Genomic DNA, 15,860 nt, shown 5'->3' with positions numbered 1-15,860 from the left:
TATGCAAAATTAAAAATATCACAGTATACGAGCATATATGCATATATATAATTGTGTGTGTGTGTGTGTGTGTGTGTATCTATATATATATAAGCAAATTGACAATATATCAATACAAACTTCAATTTTCAGAATTCCTCCATAAACCTTTGATCTCCCAAAATTTCCAATAATTAATCTAATGGGTTTGACTATGAATCTCAACCCTAGCCCCGTGTTCTTTTTAGATCCATGCATATAAAATTTTCAAATAAATTAATCTACCCATATTGAGAATGCACAATAAATTATGAAATTCCTCAGAAGTCATATGGAAGACACAAAGAAGACAGGGAATGCATGATGCGGAAATAGCATAAGTAAAATCACAAGAATCTACCCAGATTCTAATGCTAAATCGCTCTTCCTCAGAAACCCCGCAGAGCAAGCTCCTCCCTTTTTCAAAGTTCTCGAGTCCTCCAATGCTCCAAATTTGCACTCCAACCGCTATGTCTAAGCCTCTATGAATGCCTGAATATAAAGAGCTTTCAGGAAACATCTAGAATGCTTCTAGAAATAGTTGGAAGGTGTCACCAACTAAGCATGGGTCTTTTCCAACCATCAAGATGAGCCATAGGGTTGTAGACACCATGTGCTCAATTGATGCACTAACCCTCGTGTTGTTGACACTTGAGAAATAGAAAAGTGTGTTAACTCTCATGCAAGCTTATAACTCCAATACACTTTTTATATAATTTCTATTTAAATATTTATAACTTTCATTTTAATTCTTATAACTTTTATTATTATTATTTATTAATTACTTTATTATTATTTTATTATTATTATTAATTTTAATTTCTAATTTTCTTTTATTTAATTCTTTTTCCTCAATTAATTCCCATTTAATTAATTATAATCAAAATATCAAGGATTATGATATTTTAAATTAATTTTTCTCAAATAATTAATTTATTAATTAAATCTATTTATTAAGACTTAATTAATAGAAAATTCACCATAGACCTCCAAGATAAAATATGGAAACCCATCATAGAGCAAATCACTCAAAATCAATCTAAAGGTTAAAAATCATGAATCATGTCATCCGACACATTCGGTGGGTAAAATATCCAGATACTTGTCCTACCTCACTAGGACAATTGGCTTAAGGGTTTGGGATTTGGACTTGAGAATTTATCTCCCTTCTCTTATCATTGAGATAGTATAATAGGGTACGCTCATCCTAGCAATTTAGAAAAGTCGATACCCAGTACCTGCAACCTGCAAAAAAACCATGCATGTACGTACAATATATATAATGTTAAGCTAAACAGACAATAGCAAGAAGTGGTGCATCGTGTAGATCCCGACTAAGCAGGTGACTATGACTCCCTTCCTTAACCACATCAGAAACGCCATACAATAAGAAAATACACACACCATACACATGCAAGTATGGGGTAAGTATCCATAATAAAACACATAAGATAATAACCATCAACTAATCATCAATAATATTTGAAAGCAATATAATGATCATCATGTATGTATGAAATGTAAAGTCTAAATGATCTCATCACATAACCTCTGAATCCATAACATAATGCTTGATAATCTCAAAACAATACCACTAATCCATCAATATAAAACTAGTCCATCATAGTCTGATAATAATAGCAACAATATGTCCAAAAAAGATGTGAACGAGGGTAGGAACTACAGATTCCATGAGCTTAGGGTAGGTTATCTACTTGTAGTGTCAAGAAGTGGCTTGCAATGGCGGCAGGGCCCTAAGTGGCTACCAGGGTAACTCATTGTAAGTTGTATTAATAAGTGAAAATATTACACTAAATGGGGATTAAATGAACCTAATAAGATAATTGTTTGTTCTCACCCATGCTTTGAGTGCTAGTACAGACTAGGATGGGAGTAGAGAGAACGCTTGGTTTTGACCTTGCATTCCTTAGTATGCCTCGTCTGTATGAGAGGATACTAGTGGCCACATACGGATCACTACAGGGTTGAGGTCTATTGGGAGACTACCGGGGTAACTCTAGCATGATCCGTGTGATGACACTTTCCTACTTGTATAGTAGGTTTCCTACATGTCTTTGTGTGCCTCTGGGATTAGATGTCGTTTTGTGTTGGAATCTTTGAGTTAGTATACTTTTAGGATTCCTGAACTTAGAGAGTATTTGTGCTATGTGATTTGATAACCCATTTGGGACTTGAGATTATCTCCTTGGTGCGGTGGGAGTGGACCATTTAGGTTCCACGTGGTTGGGTGGTAGTGCTTTTTTCACTCTTACCATTTGAGATCCATTTGAAACACTCTGGCTGATGCATTCTTTGTTGGTATCTATCTTCATTCTGTTCATGGATTATGATGGTGGACACGTATCCTTACATTGATCATTAGCATATGATAGATGATGTTATTTACTTATCATATGCTTATTTTGCATGATTAGATTTCTTTTTGCATATGATGTAGTATGTTTTAGGAGTGACATTCCTACTATGATAATACCGATGATCTCTTCAGTGATTTGGGATGTTACGCACGGAGGGATGGCTAGGGCCCACGATGGTCTAATGATGCTATTTATGGTTGGGAGGAACTATGCACTTAGTTAATTATGTTTGTGATATATGGATATCTTTTATGATGGATGTTTATATCTTTTATGATGATGTATCATGTATGACATGTGAATACATTTACTTTATTACATCATGTACTAGAATAAGGATGATGATGTACTTTATTTTCACATATCTATATTCTTTTAAGTCTTTCATACCTTATGACATGTAAAGCGGATGATTGAGCATTCAGAAACTTTCATTACTATTTTATGTGGATGTAGTATTAGATAGAATTATTAATATTAGTTGATTTAGACGAAATTCAACGTTAAGGGATCCTTGAAGAATGTAACCTGTTATGTATGTTTATGTTTACTTTTAGTCAAATGTTGTTATTGCTTTCGTTACTATGTGTATGGTTTAACTTTCATGTTTTAAAAAAAAGTTACCAAACTTAGTAAAACTTTAGGTTAATTCTTTGGGTTGTTTGTTTAAAAACTATGTATATGTTCTCTTTTCAAATTATGCAAATCTGTATATATATATATATATATATATATATATATATATATATTATTATTAAAAATGCTATAATACTTAGTAATATTTTGCATGTATATATATATACATATATACATATATATCTATATACATATGTTTATTTTTATTTTTATTTTTAAAAAAATGCTACCAAACTTAGAGAAACTTTAGGATTAATTCTTTGGATCGCTTGGCAGGGAATTACATTATATATATATATATATATATATATATATATATAATGTAATTCCCTGCCAAGCGATCCAAAGAATTAATCATAATATATATAATGTAATTCCCCACCAAGCGATCCAAAGAATTAATCCTAAAGTTTCTCTAAGTTTGGTAGCATTTTTTTATTTTTTTAAACATGAAAGTAAATCTATCTACATCATACACATGATAGCGGAAGCAATAGAAAAAATTTAAGTGAAAGTAAACATGACATACATAACAAGTTACATTCTTCATGGATCCCTTAAAGTTGAATCACATCTAATTTAACTATTACTGTTTCCATCTAACATCACATCCTCATGGAAATAATAATGATAAATCCAACATTCTTAAAATAATATACTTTGTTTCAAATGTCCCTTTAGTAAATTACATTTTAGAATGCTCTATCATCCACTATACATGCCACAGGGTATGAAAGGCTTAAAAGAATATACATATGTGAAAATAAAGTACATCATCATCTTTATTCTAGTCCATGATGCAATAAAGTAAATGTATTCACACATCATACATGATACATCATCATAAAAGATATAAACATCCATCATAAAAGATATCCAAATATCACAAACATAATTAACTAAGTGCACGGTTCCTCCCAACTGTAAAAAACATCATTAGACCATCATGGGCCCTAGCCATCCCTACATGCGTAACATCCCAAATCATCGAAGAGATCATCGATATTATCATAGTAGGAATGTCACTCCTAAAACATACTACATCATACGCATAAAGAAATCTAATCATGCAAAATAAGCATAAGATAAGTAAATAACATCATCTATCATATGCTAATCATCAATGTAAGGATACGTGTCCACCATCATAATCCATGAATAGAATGAAGATAGATGCCAACAAAGAATGCATCAGCCATAGTGTCTCAAACGGATCTCAAATGGTAAGAGTGAAAAAAGCACTACCACTCAACCTTGTGAAACCTAAATGGTCCACTCCCATCACGCTGAGGAGATAATCTCAAGTCTCAAACAGGTTATCAAATCATAAAGAACAAACACTTTCTAAGTTCAGGAATCCTAAAAGTATACAAACTCAAAAGTTCTAATCACAAATTGACATCTAATCCCAGAGGCACAATAAAGACATGTAGGAAACTTACTATGCAAGCGATAAAGTTTCATTGCATGGATCATGCTAGAGTTACCTTGGTAGTCTCCCAATAGACCTCGGCCCCCTAATGATCCCTATGTAGCCACTAGTATCCTCTCATACAAATGAGGCATACTACGGAATGCAAGGTCACAACCAAGCGTTCTCTCTGCTCTCATCCTAGTCTGTACTAGCATTCAAGGCATAGGCGAGAACAAAATAATTATCTTTTTAGGTTCATTAAGTCAGTATTAGGTGTTAATATTTTTGCTTATTAAAACAACTTACAATGAGTTACCCTGGTAGCCTCTTAGGGCCCCGGGCTCGATTGCAAGCCACTTCCCAACACTACAAGTAGATAACCTATCCTAAGCTCATGGAATCATAAGTCACAAAATCACCACAATCCTATACAACCGACTGGAAAAATACCAAAAGATAATCCATAAAAGAGCATCAAATCTCCATGAGCAACTGAAAAGCATCCATAAATAATCATGACCATAACAGTTCTCTATTGGCAACTAAAGGTATCACTGATAATCACAATAATCATTGGTTCTGAACAAGTAACCAACACGTATCTCAAATAAAATAATATTGATCAAAGACTCCAAAATGGTCGAGTCAAAACATGTCACAATATGACAACATCAAGAAATAAATCAACACTTCAGTCTTATCATGGTGACTAGAAAGTAATCCAAGGATAACTAATCGATGACTCAAAATGGTTAAGTCAAGTGTCTCAAATACATGTAACTCAGCTTCACTCAAGAAGACTGATGAGCAATAACAATCAATAAATACAAACATCTCATAGAGCATACCATCACATTACCATGTTTGGGTTTATAAAGAATCGAGATCAAAAGATATCATCATGACATCACAATCATAACTCCCAAGCCTCTGGTAGATGTCCTATAACTGGTCAACAACTAGTCAACCCAAAAACCCAAAACAAGAAGCATAGAGAAAACACAAAATGCAAGCACATGTTTTGGTTTGTTTAAAATAACTTAGTTGAATTAAGTGTGGGGTTTCAATTTTTGTTTTCAAATATATATTTCAAGTGTATAAGGTTCTTCATTAATCTACAAGTCAACCCATCTATCCCCTTGATTATGATATAGAACAATTCCCTAGATAATTATTTACTTATTAAATAATTCACTTTGTTTTACTTAAGTCAATTTTATTAATGATTAGATAAAACTTCCTTATCTCTAAGAAGTGTTCCCCCTTATTCAAATTATTAGGATAAGGCCTATAAACTTTCAATTAAATCAAATCAATTAAAACTTCGTTGTATAACCTAATTATCAATTTAATAAAGTCTAGCGTTAATTTAATTAATTAATAATTACATATCTATGTTAACAAGTCAATGGATAACGGTCGATTAATAATTTAGCAATAATCTCTTAAATTAAAAATCAACTACTTTATAACCCATTAATATTCAAATTAATAATCTAATAATAACTTGTTAATAAATACTAATAAGTTAAATTTATTAATAAAACTACAATACTAGATTCATTATTTTTAATGAATTTAATATCTATTTTTGATCTAACAACAATTAGCAAATTATTATTAAATTGATAATTCATATTTAACAATTATCAACATTTAACATTTATAAAGTAACAATGTTAAAGTCAAACATTGGATATATATATATATATATATATATATATATATATATATAAAATTAAATCACATATTTAATATATTTAATACCTATATATACATATATATATACATATTTATTTATTTATTTATTTATTTATTTATTTACTTATTAATAAAACTTACAATATTATTACAAATTCGAAAAGCTATTATCAACCGAATTGAATATGAATCATATTATAAAATGATGCATATTTATAAAAGTATTAACTCTACATTTTTAAACATGGATGCAGGCTTTAAAGCCATAGCCACATTACCTACGACAGTGCCATGTGGTCCTGCCTCTGTCGCAAGGCCTGCAACAGCAGTTGCAGTACCTGCTAACAGCAGGCACAGACTACCGATGATCTTAAAAGGGAACAGGGTGGGGTGAAACCCCCCCTCCCATCCTTATATATATATATATATATATATATAAACATTTTTCAAAAATGTTTATAGCATGCGTGATCCGGATTGTTTTAATATGTATTTTTCAATGTCACATTTTTTTTTTAAATAAACATATGTATATACATATATATGTATATATGTATATATATATGTATATACATATTTGTATGTATATATGTATATATATGTATATACATATTTGTATGTATATATGTATATATATGTATATACATATTTGTATGTATATATGTATATATATGTATATACATATTTGTATATATATATATATATATATATATATGTATATATATATATATATATATGTGTATATATATATACATGCAAAATATTACTAAGTATTACAGCATTTTTAATAATAAACATATATATATATATTTATTTATTTATATTTTTATATATATGCAAATTTGCATAATTTGAAAAGAGAATATATACGTAGTTTTTAAACAAACAAGGCTTTCTAAATCTATAAGTTAAGAATTTCTTTTTTTTTAAATAATTGTTCTCTAAATTTACCCATTAATCCATCTAATAGGTTTGTTCGTACACATCTGAAAACCCTAGCCCCATAGATTCCTTAGATCTGCACATGTGAGATTTTCTCATATAGAATTTAACTACCCATAACAAGAATACATATAACCAAGATATAAAAATCCTCAAAAAGCATTTAGAAGACATGAAGAAGACAGGAAGTGCAAGAAGTAGAATATCATAAGCCAAAAATCATGAGTGTCTACCTGGACACTGATGCTAAATCATTTCTCCTTAGAATCCACAGAGCAAGCTCCTTCCTTCTCCAACATTCTCGAGTCCTCCAAAAATGCTCCCCAAGCTTCTAGGAATGCCTGAATATAAAGAACTCTTAGGAAGCACCTAGAATGTCTCCAAAAACAACCAGAAGGTGTTGACAACTAAGCATGACTCTTTTCCAACCTTCTAGATGAGTCACAAGGTTGTAGACACCATGTGCTTAATTTGTGTGCTAACTCCTGTGTTGTAGACATACGTGCATTGAAGAGGTGCGTTTACTCCTAGGCAGATTTATAACTTTTATTTTAATTCTTTTATCTTTTCTATTATAAATTTTAATTTCTTTTATTTAATTCCCATTTAATTAAAATCAAAATATCAAAAGATCATGATATAATATTAATTTTTCCAAAATAATTAAATTATTAATTAAATCTTTTTAATTTAAGACTTAATTAATAGAAAATTCACCATAGACCTCCAAGATAAAATATAAAAACCCATCATAGAACAATTCATACAAAATCAATTTGAAGGGTTAAAATCATGAATTATGTCATCCGACACATTCGGAAGGTAAAATATCTCAGATACTTGTCCTACCTCTCTATGAAAAAAGGTTTAAGGGTTTAGGATTTGGACTTGAGAATTTATCTCCCCTCTCTTACCATTGAGATAGTGTGATAGGGTATGCTCATCCTGACAATTCAAGGAAGTCGATACTCGATACCTGCAACCTGTATAAAATCCATGCATGTACATACAATATATATGTGTGTGTGTGTGTGTGTGTGTGTGTGTGTGCGCGTGCTAAGCTAAATAGGCAATGGCAGGAAGTGGTGCATCATGTAGATCCCAACTAGCAGGTGACTACGACTCCCTTCCTTAACCACATCAAAAATGCCATACAATAAGAGAAATAACATGCACACCATACACATGCAAGTATGGGGTAGGTATCCATAAGAAAACAGATATGATAATAAACCATCTAACTAATCATCATCAATAACTGGAAATAATGTAATAATCATCATGCATATATGAAATATAGAGTCTAAATAATCACGTCATATATATCAACTGAATCCATAGCACAATATTTGATAGTCTCAAAACAATGCAACTAACCATCAACATGAAACTAATCTAACAGAGTTCGCCCATGATAGCAACAATGTATCTAGAAAAATGTGAACAAGGGCATATACAATTTTCTTATTAGGTTCATTTTAATCCCCATTTAGTGTAAATATTTTCACTTATTAATTAACTTACAATGAGTTACCCTAGCAGCCACTTAGGGCCCCAACCCTCATTGCAAGCCACTTCCCTATACTACAAATAGATAACCTACCCTAGGCTCATGAAATCACAAATCACAAAATCATAGTAAAATCACCTCAGTCCTATACAAGTGACCAGAAAAATACCAAAAGATAATCAAAATAAGAACATCAAATCTCCATGAGCAACTGAAAAGCATCCATTGATAATCATGACCATAATAGTTCTCTATTGGCAACTGAAGGTATCAATGATAATCACAATAACCATCGGTCCCCATCGAGCAACCGTATAGTATTCTAAAATAAATCTCAATATCCATATCAATGATAAATCACAACATCCATCAGTTCTCAACAAGCAACCGTAAGGAATCTTGAAATAAATCATATTGATCGAAGACTCCAAAATGGTCAAGTCAAAACATGTCACAACATGACATCATCAAGATCAAAACAAACACTTCAATCCCATCATGGTGACTGGAAAGTAGTCCAAGGATAACTGATCAATGACTCAAAAATTGTTAAGTGTCTCAAATACATACACCTCAGCTTCACACAAGAAGACTAGAAAGCAATAACAATCAATAAATACAAACATCTCATAGAGCATGCCATCACATTACCATGGTTGGGTTTTAAAAGAATCGAGACCAAATAACATCAACATGCGATCACATTCACATAACTAGGGTCTCAATTCTTTGTTATTTGGTCTCGATTCTTTGTTATTCGAATAAAGTTATGCAAATGTGATGGCATGTTGATGTTATTTGGTCTCGATTCTTCATGGAGAAAGGAGATCATGCAATCATGGTTCCAAAATCCATGGAGCGCCAAGAGTAAGCTTCCTAGAACTCTATTTGGGACTAATCTCAAACATGATATTGTCAACATCATAGTCCTCTTGTACAGATTGAAAGGTGAGGTAGAAGCTTTGAATTTTGTTCAGCAATATTTCTTCTTGGTGCAAGTTATTTGTTCTGACACCCAATATGTTGATTGGCCTTATGAGGTAAGTGAGAATCTGTCCAATGCTCTTTCTGCTACAAAATTCTACAACACATTTTATATGTCTTCTTTCCTCATTTATATGTTAGTTTCTCTACAATTATGGCTAGGCCTGCCAAGGGTAGAAATTTTTCCTAATGATGTGAAGTCTTATGAGTTCTACCCTTGTATTATAGTTGGAGAATAGTTTTATAGAGTACATAAGAGTTAATGATGTATTTACCATGAGAATTTGTAGGGAGCTCCAGGGATGTCCAGAGAGGAGATTCATCCCTAAAGCTATGGCAGCCATTAGTCAATTTGGGAGCTTTTTCATCCAAGTCTCATCCTTTTCATATTTGTGTCTTATAGCTTTTGACGAATTCCCCTTGAAGCTACCAAAATACCCAAGTGATATGATCATGTTGATTGAGACCATGAGACAAGAAATTCAAGTGAACATGTTGAGCAGAAGCTTAAAAAAGAAAGGTTACAAGTTCTTGATGAAGGTGGGAGCTTTCAGTTGTGAGTCTTGTTTTGATGCAAAGAACATGCTTAAGGTGTTCGAGATGAAATACAAGTTAGAGATGTATGAGGTTTTGAGACCTATGTTTGATCCAAACGGGTATGCAAGAGATGTTCTCTAGATTGGAAATGTGATTAAACATATGATCACCATAAAAGACTACTAGGCTAATTGCAGAGATGAGTTTACTAGCGGTGACCTTGCTTTCACCAGGCTTATAGTAGATCAAGTAAAAATGTATGAAATCAATCTTGATGTTGAAGGAGTTGAAGATGATGGGAAAAACATGTACAGTAACACTTATCTAACAAAGTAAAGAGGCACTCCTCTTAGTCTCAAACCTTATGAAGATACAGGTGAAGATTTAGATGTCATGATGGCCCAGATTATCAAGAGGATTGGAAAATGGATCCAATGGACCATAGCCAAGAAGAGGCAAAGGAAAAGTGCCATAGCTCAAGCCTCTCTAGCAACTACAACAACTCCCTCCTCTCAAGGTAACACATTAGATGTAATACCGTCTATCACCCAAGGACTGGCCCAACCATCAAGCAAAGGTGATCAACATCCTAACAAGAACATTCCCCTTGCTCAAACTTGCTAGGGTGGCTCCCTCCTAGTAATTAGATCCCTGTCAGAGGTAGAGAAGAAAAAGGAAGAAGAACCAAAAGACACTACGGCCACTCCTCCCCCTTAGGTTCATGGCAGTCCATTCCTATCTGAGAGTCGTGTGCTTCTCTTGCCAAGTAGCCCTCATGTACAAGTGGTGGATTTGGGAGATGGTGGAAGCAGTGAGAATGAATCCATGGAATCTGATGAGGCAGTGAAGAAGTCTACAAGAGAAGAGAAGGGCCAAGGTTTTTTGTAGCTTGTTTCACAAACTTTGAAGAATACTTTTTCTTCAACTATGAAAGTAACCATTCTAGCCAAAAGAAAGATGTTTAGAATAGACTCTCTTGGGAATACCTCCAAGGAAATAAGCATAGATTCATGGCTAGAGGACACTTTAGATAGAAAAAGAAAGAGGAAGGATGAAGGAGCCTCAAACAAAGATACTTTATCTCTTGCTATCTGCTCTAGATCAACATTGAGCAAATTCAAGAAGCAAAAGACCTTGTCCATCCTCAGACAAGACCCTGAAACAGGGTATCTGACCATGGAAATTGTGATGCCTACCAAAGAAGGAAAGCTTGAAGATATGTCTACAGATGATTTTTCCTTGCATTTTTTTAATCTTGGAGAAGCCAAACATGATACCAAGGTTGTCTTGTGGAAGTCAAAAAATGAAGTGATTGAAGGACAACTAGAAAGCCTCAAGTTGTCAAAGGTTAGAATGAAGGTGGAAATACAAGAACTAAATGGCTTCATCAGGCAATTCATTACCCCATTGGCAAGCATCTATATCATGCCTATGACTAGTGATCCGACCGCTGTAGATGTTCAAGCACTCATCTCCCAGCTCTAGGAAGATGAGCACTTTGGGAAGATTAGTAGAGAGTGGAGTGGGAAAATCAAGATTGAAGGACTCTCCATTATAGATCAGACTAGTAATGCTATATTGAGGTTAGAAATGGAGAAAGATAACATAACAACAAATAGAGCCACCTTAGCTGCAAAAAAAACCAAGAGTGATGATTGTATTTCCTTGTTAAATATGATCATCAAAATGAAGGAAAAGGAGGTTGTTGAAGTGAAGACTCTACCTAAAGGAGATGAGCCTTTAGTTGAATGGTTTCAGATCATGCAGTTTAAGTTTGAAATGATCATGGCGGTAGAGGAGGGACTGAAGGAAACTGGAGCCAAAACAAAGAAGGAGTAAGATAGAGGTTATGAACTATTAACAGATTTGCACATAGATTCTAAGTTTAGTGGGCAAGGGAAGGCGATCATTGGAGTAGCTATCGTGCAAAAAAATTTCTCCAATTTCATAGATGGTTTGACAGGAATAGCTTCTGGTCATCAGAACAGAGTCTCCAAACTTCAGAAGCTTGGTGGATGCATGCACATGGCCATGGAAGAATTACAAGATCTATGGGTGTTGTCAAATATCTAGCCCAAGAACATGCTAAATGACTCTTGAGATACACTTGAGGCATGAAGAGTTAATCCCAATCATTGTAGCTACTAAGGCCTATAGGACAAAAGTAGAAAAGGGAAAGAAGGTGAAGTGATTCATATTCTGCCCCTTTCCATCTTTTGACATAATCATTGTAATCGACAAACTAGCTCCTTGCCATTTGTCATTTTGAAGGAGATGAACCGATTGAACTTCATTTGTAACAATCATCTTGGTATCCTATATGTATGAATTTGAAAGATTAATGAAAGGTCGGCTAATTTTTGATGTGAAGTACTTGATGTTGCAGAGTCATTTGAATGGTATTTTGTATCAATCATTTTTTGTTCCAATCCATCAATGTTTAATTGTTTAATTTCTCTTTATTCTAAATTAAGAACAAGGAAAGAATAGAGCCTCATTCTCCTATTTTTTAGTAAACTAAATATGATAAGTATTGTCAGTATAGGTTTGAAAGAGATCTTTTAAGTGTTTTCTTGCAAGTTAGTTTTCCTTTCCCTACAATTCAATTTCTTGTAAATTCGGCTTAGTAGCAATTAGTACAAAATTTAAAATTATTTAGTCTTATGAGTTCATAGGATCTGTGAATTCATAAACTTAGTTAATATTTTGAAGTCATTCCTTGCCTGAGTTGAATCTTGTATAGTTTTGGCTCAGTTTACCTCTCCTCTTCTCGAGTTAAGAACATACCCTGATAGATTTAGAAACAAACAATATTCATTGCAAATCTGCAATAGGGAGTTGTACCTAATAATTTAGAGGAAAGTTAGTTTTCTTAGAAGCAACTTTCCAAATTTTGTAATCAGATATTGTTCACAAATTAGGGCAACTAAGAGTCAAAAATTTGAAAGAAAATATTTGTTTACAAAAAAACATAAAAGAGTAACTTTTGAATCTTAAACTAGCATTGTTTTTTTTTTTTTTTTTTTTCTCCTCCCTACCAAGATGATCCCAAATCCATTATATAGAGGATTGGTTGCTTATTAAAAAAATGACATAAAAGCCATGAACAAACATCACTAGAAAAGAGGATGGAACAACAACCATGACTTAAATTAAGCAATAGAATAATAGCTCACAGATAATATAGCAAGTCAGGTCTTCCTAGTTTTTCTAGAACAATAACTCCTCTATAGGTGTGACTTATCCATAGGAATTGATTTGTGCTTCCTTTGCCATGACTAGTCTTCATCATCTTCTTCCTTTAATATGGTAATCACCACTTCTCCATTTCTTGAAAGATAGAAACATCAGAACACATATGCACGACAAAATTCCTACTCTTATTCAAATATTAGAACATAGCTTAAAAATATTTATATGAAATACTGCACTCTATGTATAGTGCTAAGCAAAGTATGTCATACCCACTATCCATCAGTTTAATAAGTTCTAGTTGTATTTTGCATAAGTTCAAAAGATATTTAAAATAAATGTGTTGGAAATGTTTTTCGCAAGGCTCAAAGAGTAAGTTCAAACTATATCAAATTTGAGACATTAATATGCATCATCAATGATCATGGTGATAATGGTCATGATAATGGCAATAAAAATGATGATGATAGCAATGAAGATGGTGGTGGTGACAATGATGATCAAAGTGACAAGTGTGATGATGATGACGTAGATGAAAATGATTATCAATGAAATGTCTGTCGAGGTACAAACAATGTTAAGTATGATGGGGCCATGATTTTTATTTATAGAAATTTCTTTTATTTTGATGAATACATCATGTCATTTTTGTCTTCTACACAATTTGTAGCTTATAGAGCACTGTAAGTAGACAACTTTTCATTCATTACAATATGGGTGAATTTGATAAGCGAGTGACCAACTTTTTCTTTCAAAACAATATGTGCAGATATAAACATTAAGTACATGTCCAATACTTTTTTAGATATACACATTAATTAGACCAAATTTTGGCTAACTTAAGATAAATGATTTACATATGAAGGATATTCAATGCCTTTGACCAGGATCTTGCACAGTCACATGGATTGACAAGTATATGTCAATAAACCCTATAGATACAATTTTTTATTTGCATATCTTCTCTTTACTGTCAACATCAACTTTTTTCCTAGTGTGTCTCTCATTTTATGGATTGCAAGTATCACCAAATAGGTATTTTCCTAATCTATCTTCCTCGTGTGAGGAAAACATGGTAATAGAAGACAAAAGTGAGACATCTAGTAGGTCTAAAATAGGGAGATCAACTAGGGGTCAAAAGACTAGAAGAAAATTCAACAAATGAATACATTATTTTAGGGAGATCAACTAGGGGTCAAAAGACTAGAAGAAAATTCAACAAATGAATACATTATTTTATTACTATTGGGGGGGGGGGGGGGGGGGGTGTTCATGTTCTTATGATAATAAGAGTGAAGGTGATAGGAAGGTTCCCTTAAGGTACACACATCTTCTGAAAGAATGGGTACCCAAGGAACTACCTCCAATTAACACTGATTTTTCTATTAATGAAAGGATATACCTCATAGCTCCATCTTCATTACATGGTTTAGGCCTATTTTTCATGGATGACATAAAGGTCTATTATAATAAAATTATTAAATTGATCGATTATGTAGGACCTTGTTACAATTACAACAATTGGATGTGGATTGTGCAATATAAAAATAGTATGTGTAGGTATGCATTGTCACCAAATTATATACAATGCAAAAAAAATGATCAAATTAAAATGTTTGCTTGATGGAAGGCTAGAAGTAACAAGGAATATTGCAGGATTTATAAATAGTTCTTGACCTATGTCAACTAATAAGTTGGTGAACTGTATATTCAAGGCACGCAAGGGAAATCATGTTTTTGTATGTGTGATAAAATCAATAAGTGCAGGGGAAGAGCTTCTAATAGATTATAATTTGAATTGTGTCGATACAAAAAAAATCCCTATCATGGGACTGGTAATTATAACATTTAAACCAATTCCCTCCAATTAATATTGACTCCAATATAAAATCTACTTTATTATTAATATTTTTTTTGGTAAGTCTATTACTTTCATTTTGTTGCTGATTGCTAAGAATTACTAATCTTTTTCATAGGGCAACATGGATAGACCACCACGCATAGGTAAGGATGCACCATTTCACACACCTTCTTCAAAGAAGATAAACCTTGATTATTTTATTTGTTCAAATTATATAGAAAAAAATGTCATATTATTATGTTCTTTTCTTTATGGCTTTGGAGTTATTTTGATGAAATTTTACTGATATTGAATTTTGCAGATATACACATTAGTTACACCAACTTTTTCTTTTAAAACCATATGTACAGATATAAATATTAACTATAACATGTCAAATACTTTCATTTCACTACTGATTGCTAAGAATTACTAATCTTTTTCATAGGGTGGCATAGATAGACCACCACACATAGGCAGGGATGCAACATCTCACACCTTCTTCAGTAGAGGTAAACCTTAATTATTGTAATCATTCAAATTATATAGAAACAAATGTCATATTATTATGTTCTTTTCGTTATGGCTTTGGAGTTATTTTGATGGAATTTTACTGATATTGAATTTTGTAGATATACACATTAGTTACACCAAATTTTTCTTTGAAAACCATATGTGAAGATACAAACATTAAGTACAACATGTCAA

General features: G+C 32.6%; 1 pseudogene; it reads left to right on the top strand.

The window, feature by feature from the left end:
• The first annotated feature begins 6,391 nt into the window (after window positions 1-6,391).
• Window positions 6,392-15,860, top strand: part of LOC149531728 (DNA repair protein recA homolog 3, mitochondrial pseudogene) — a 69,365-nt pseudogene continuing 59,896 nt past the window's right edge.

Source organism: Cupressus sempervirens, chromosome 11 (genome assembly GCF_028749045.1).
Source record: "Cupressus sempervirens isolate cs-2001-9-10 chromosome 11, ASM2874904v1, whole genome shotgun sequence".
Lineage (NCBI taxonomy): Eukaryota > Viridiplantae > Streptophyta > Pinopsida > Cupressales > Cupressaceae > Cupressus > Cupressus sempervirens.
This window is presented reverse-complemented; position numbering and strand designations above follow the sequence as displayed.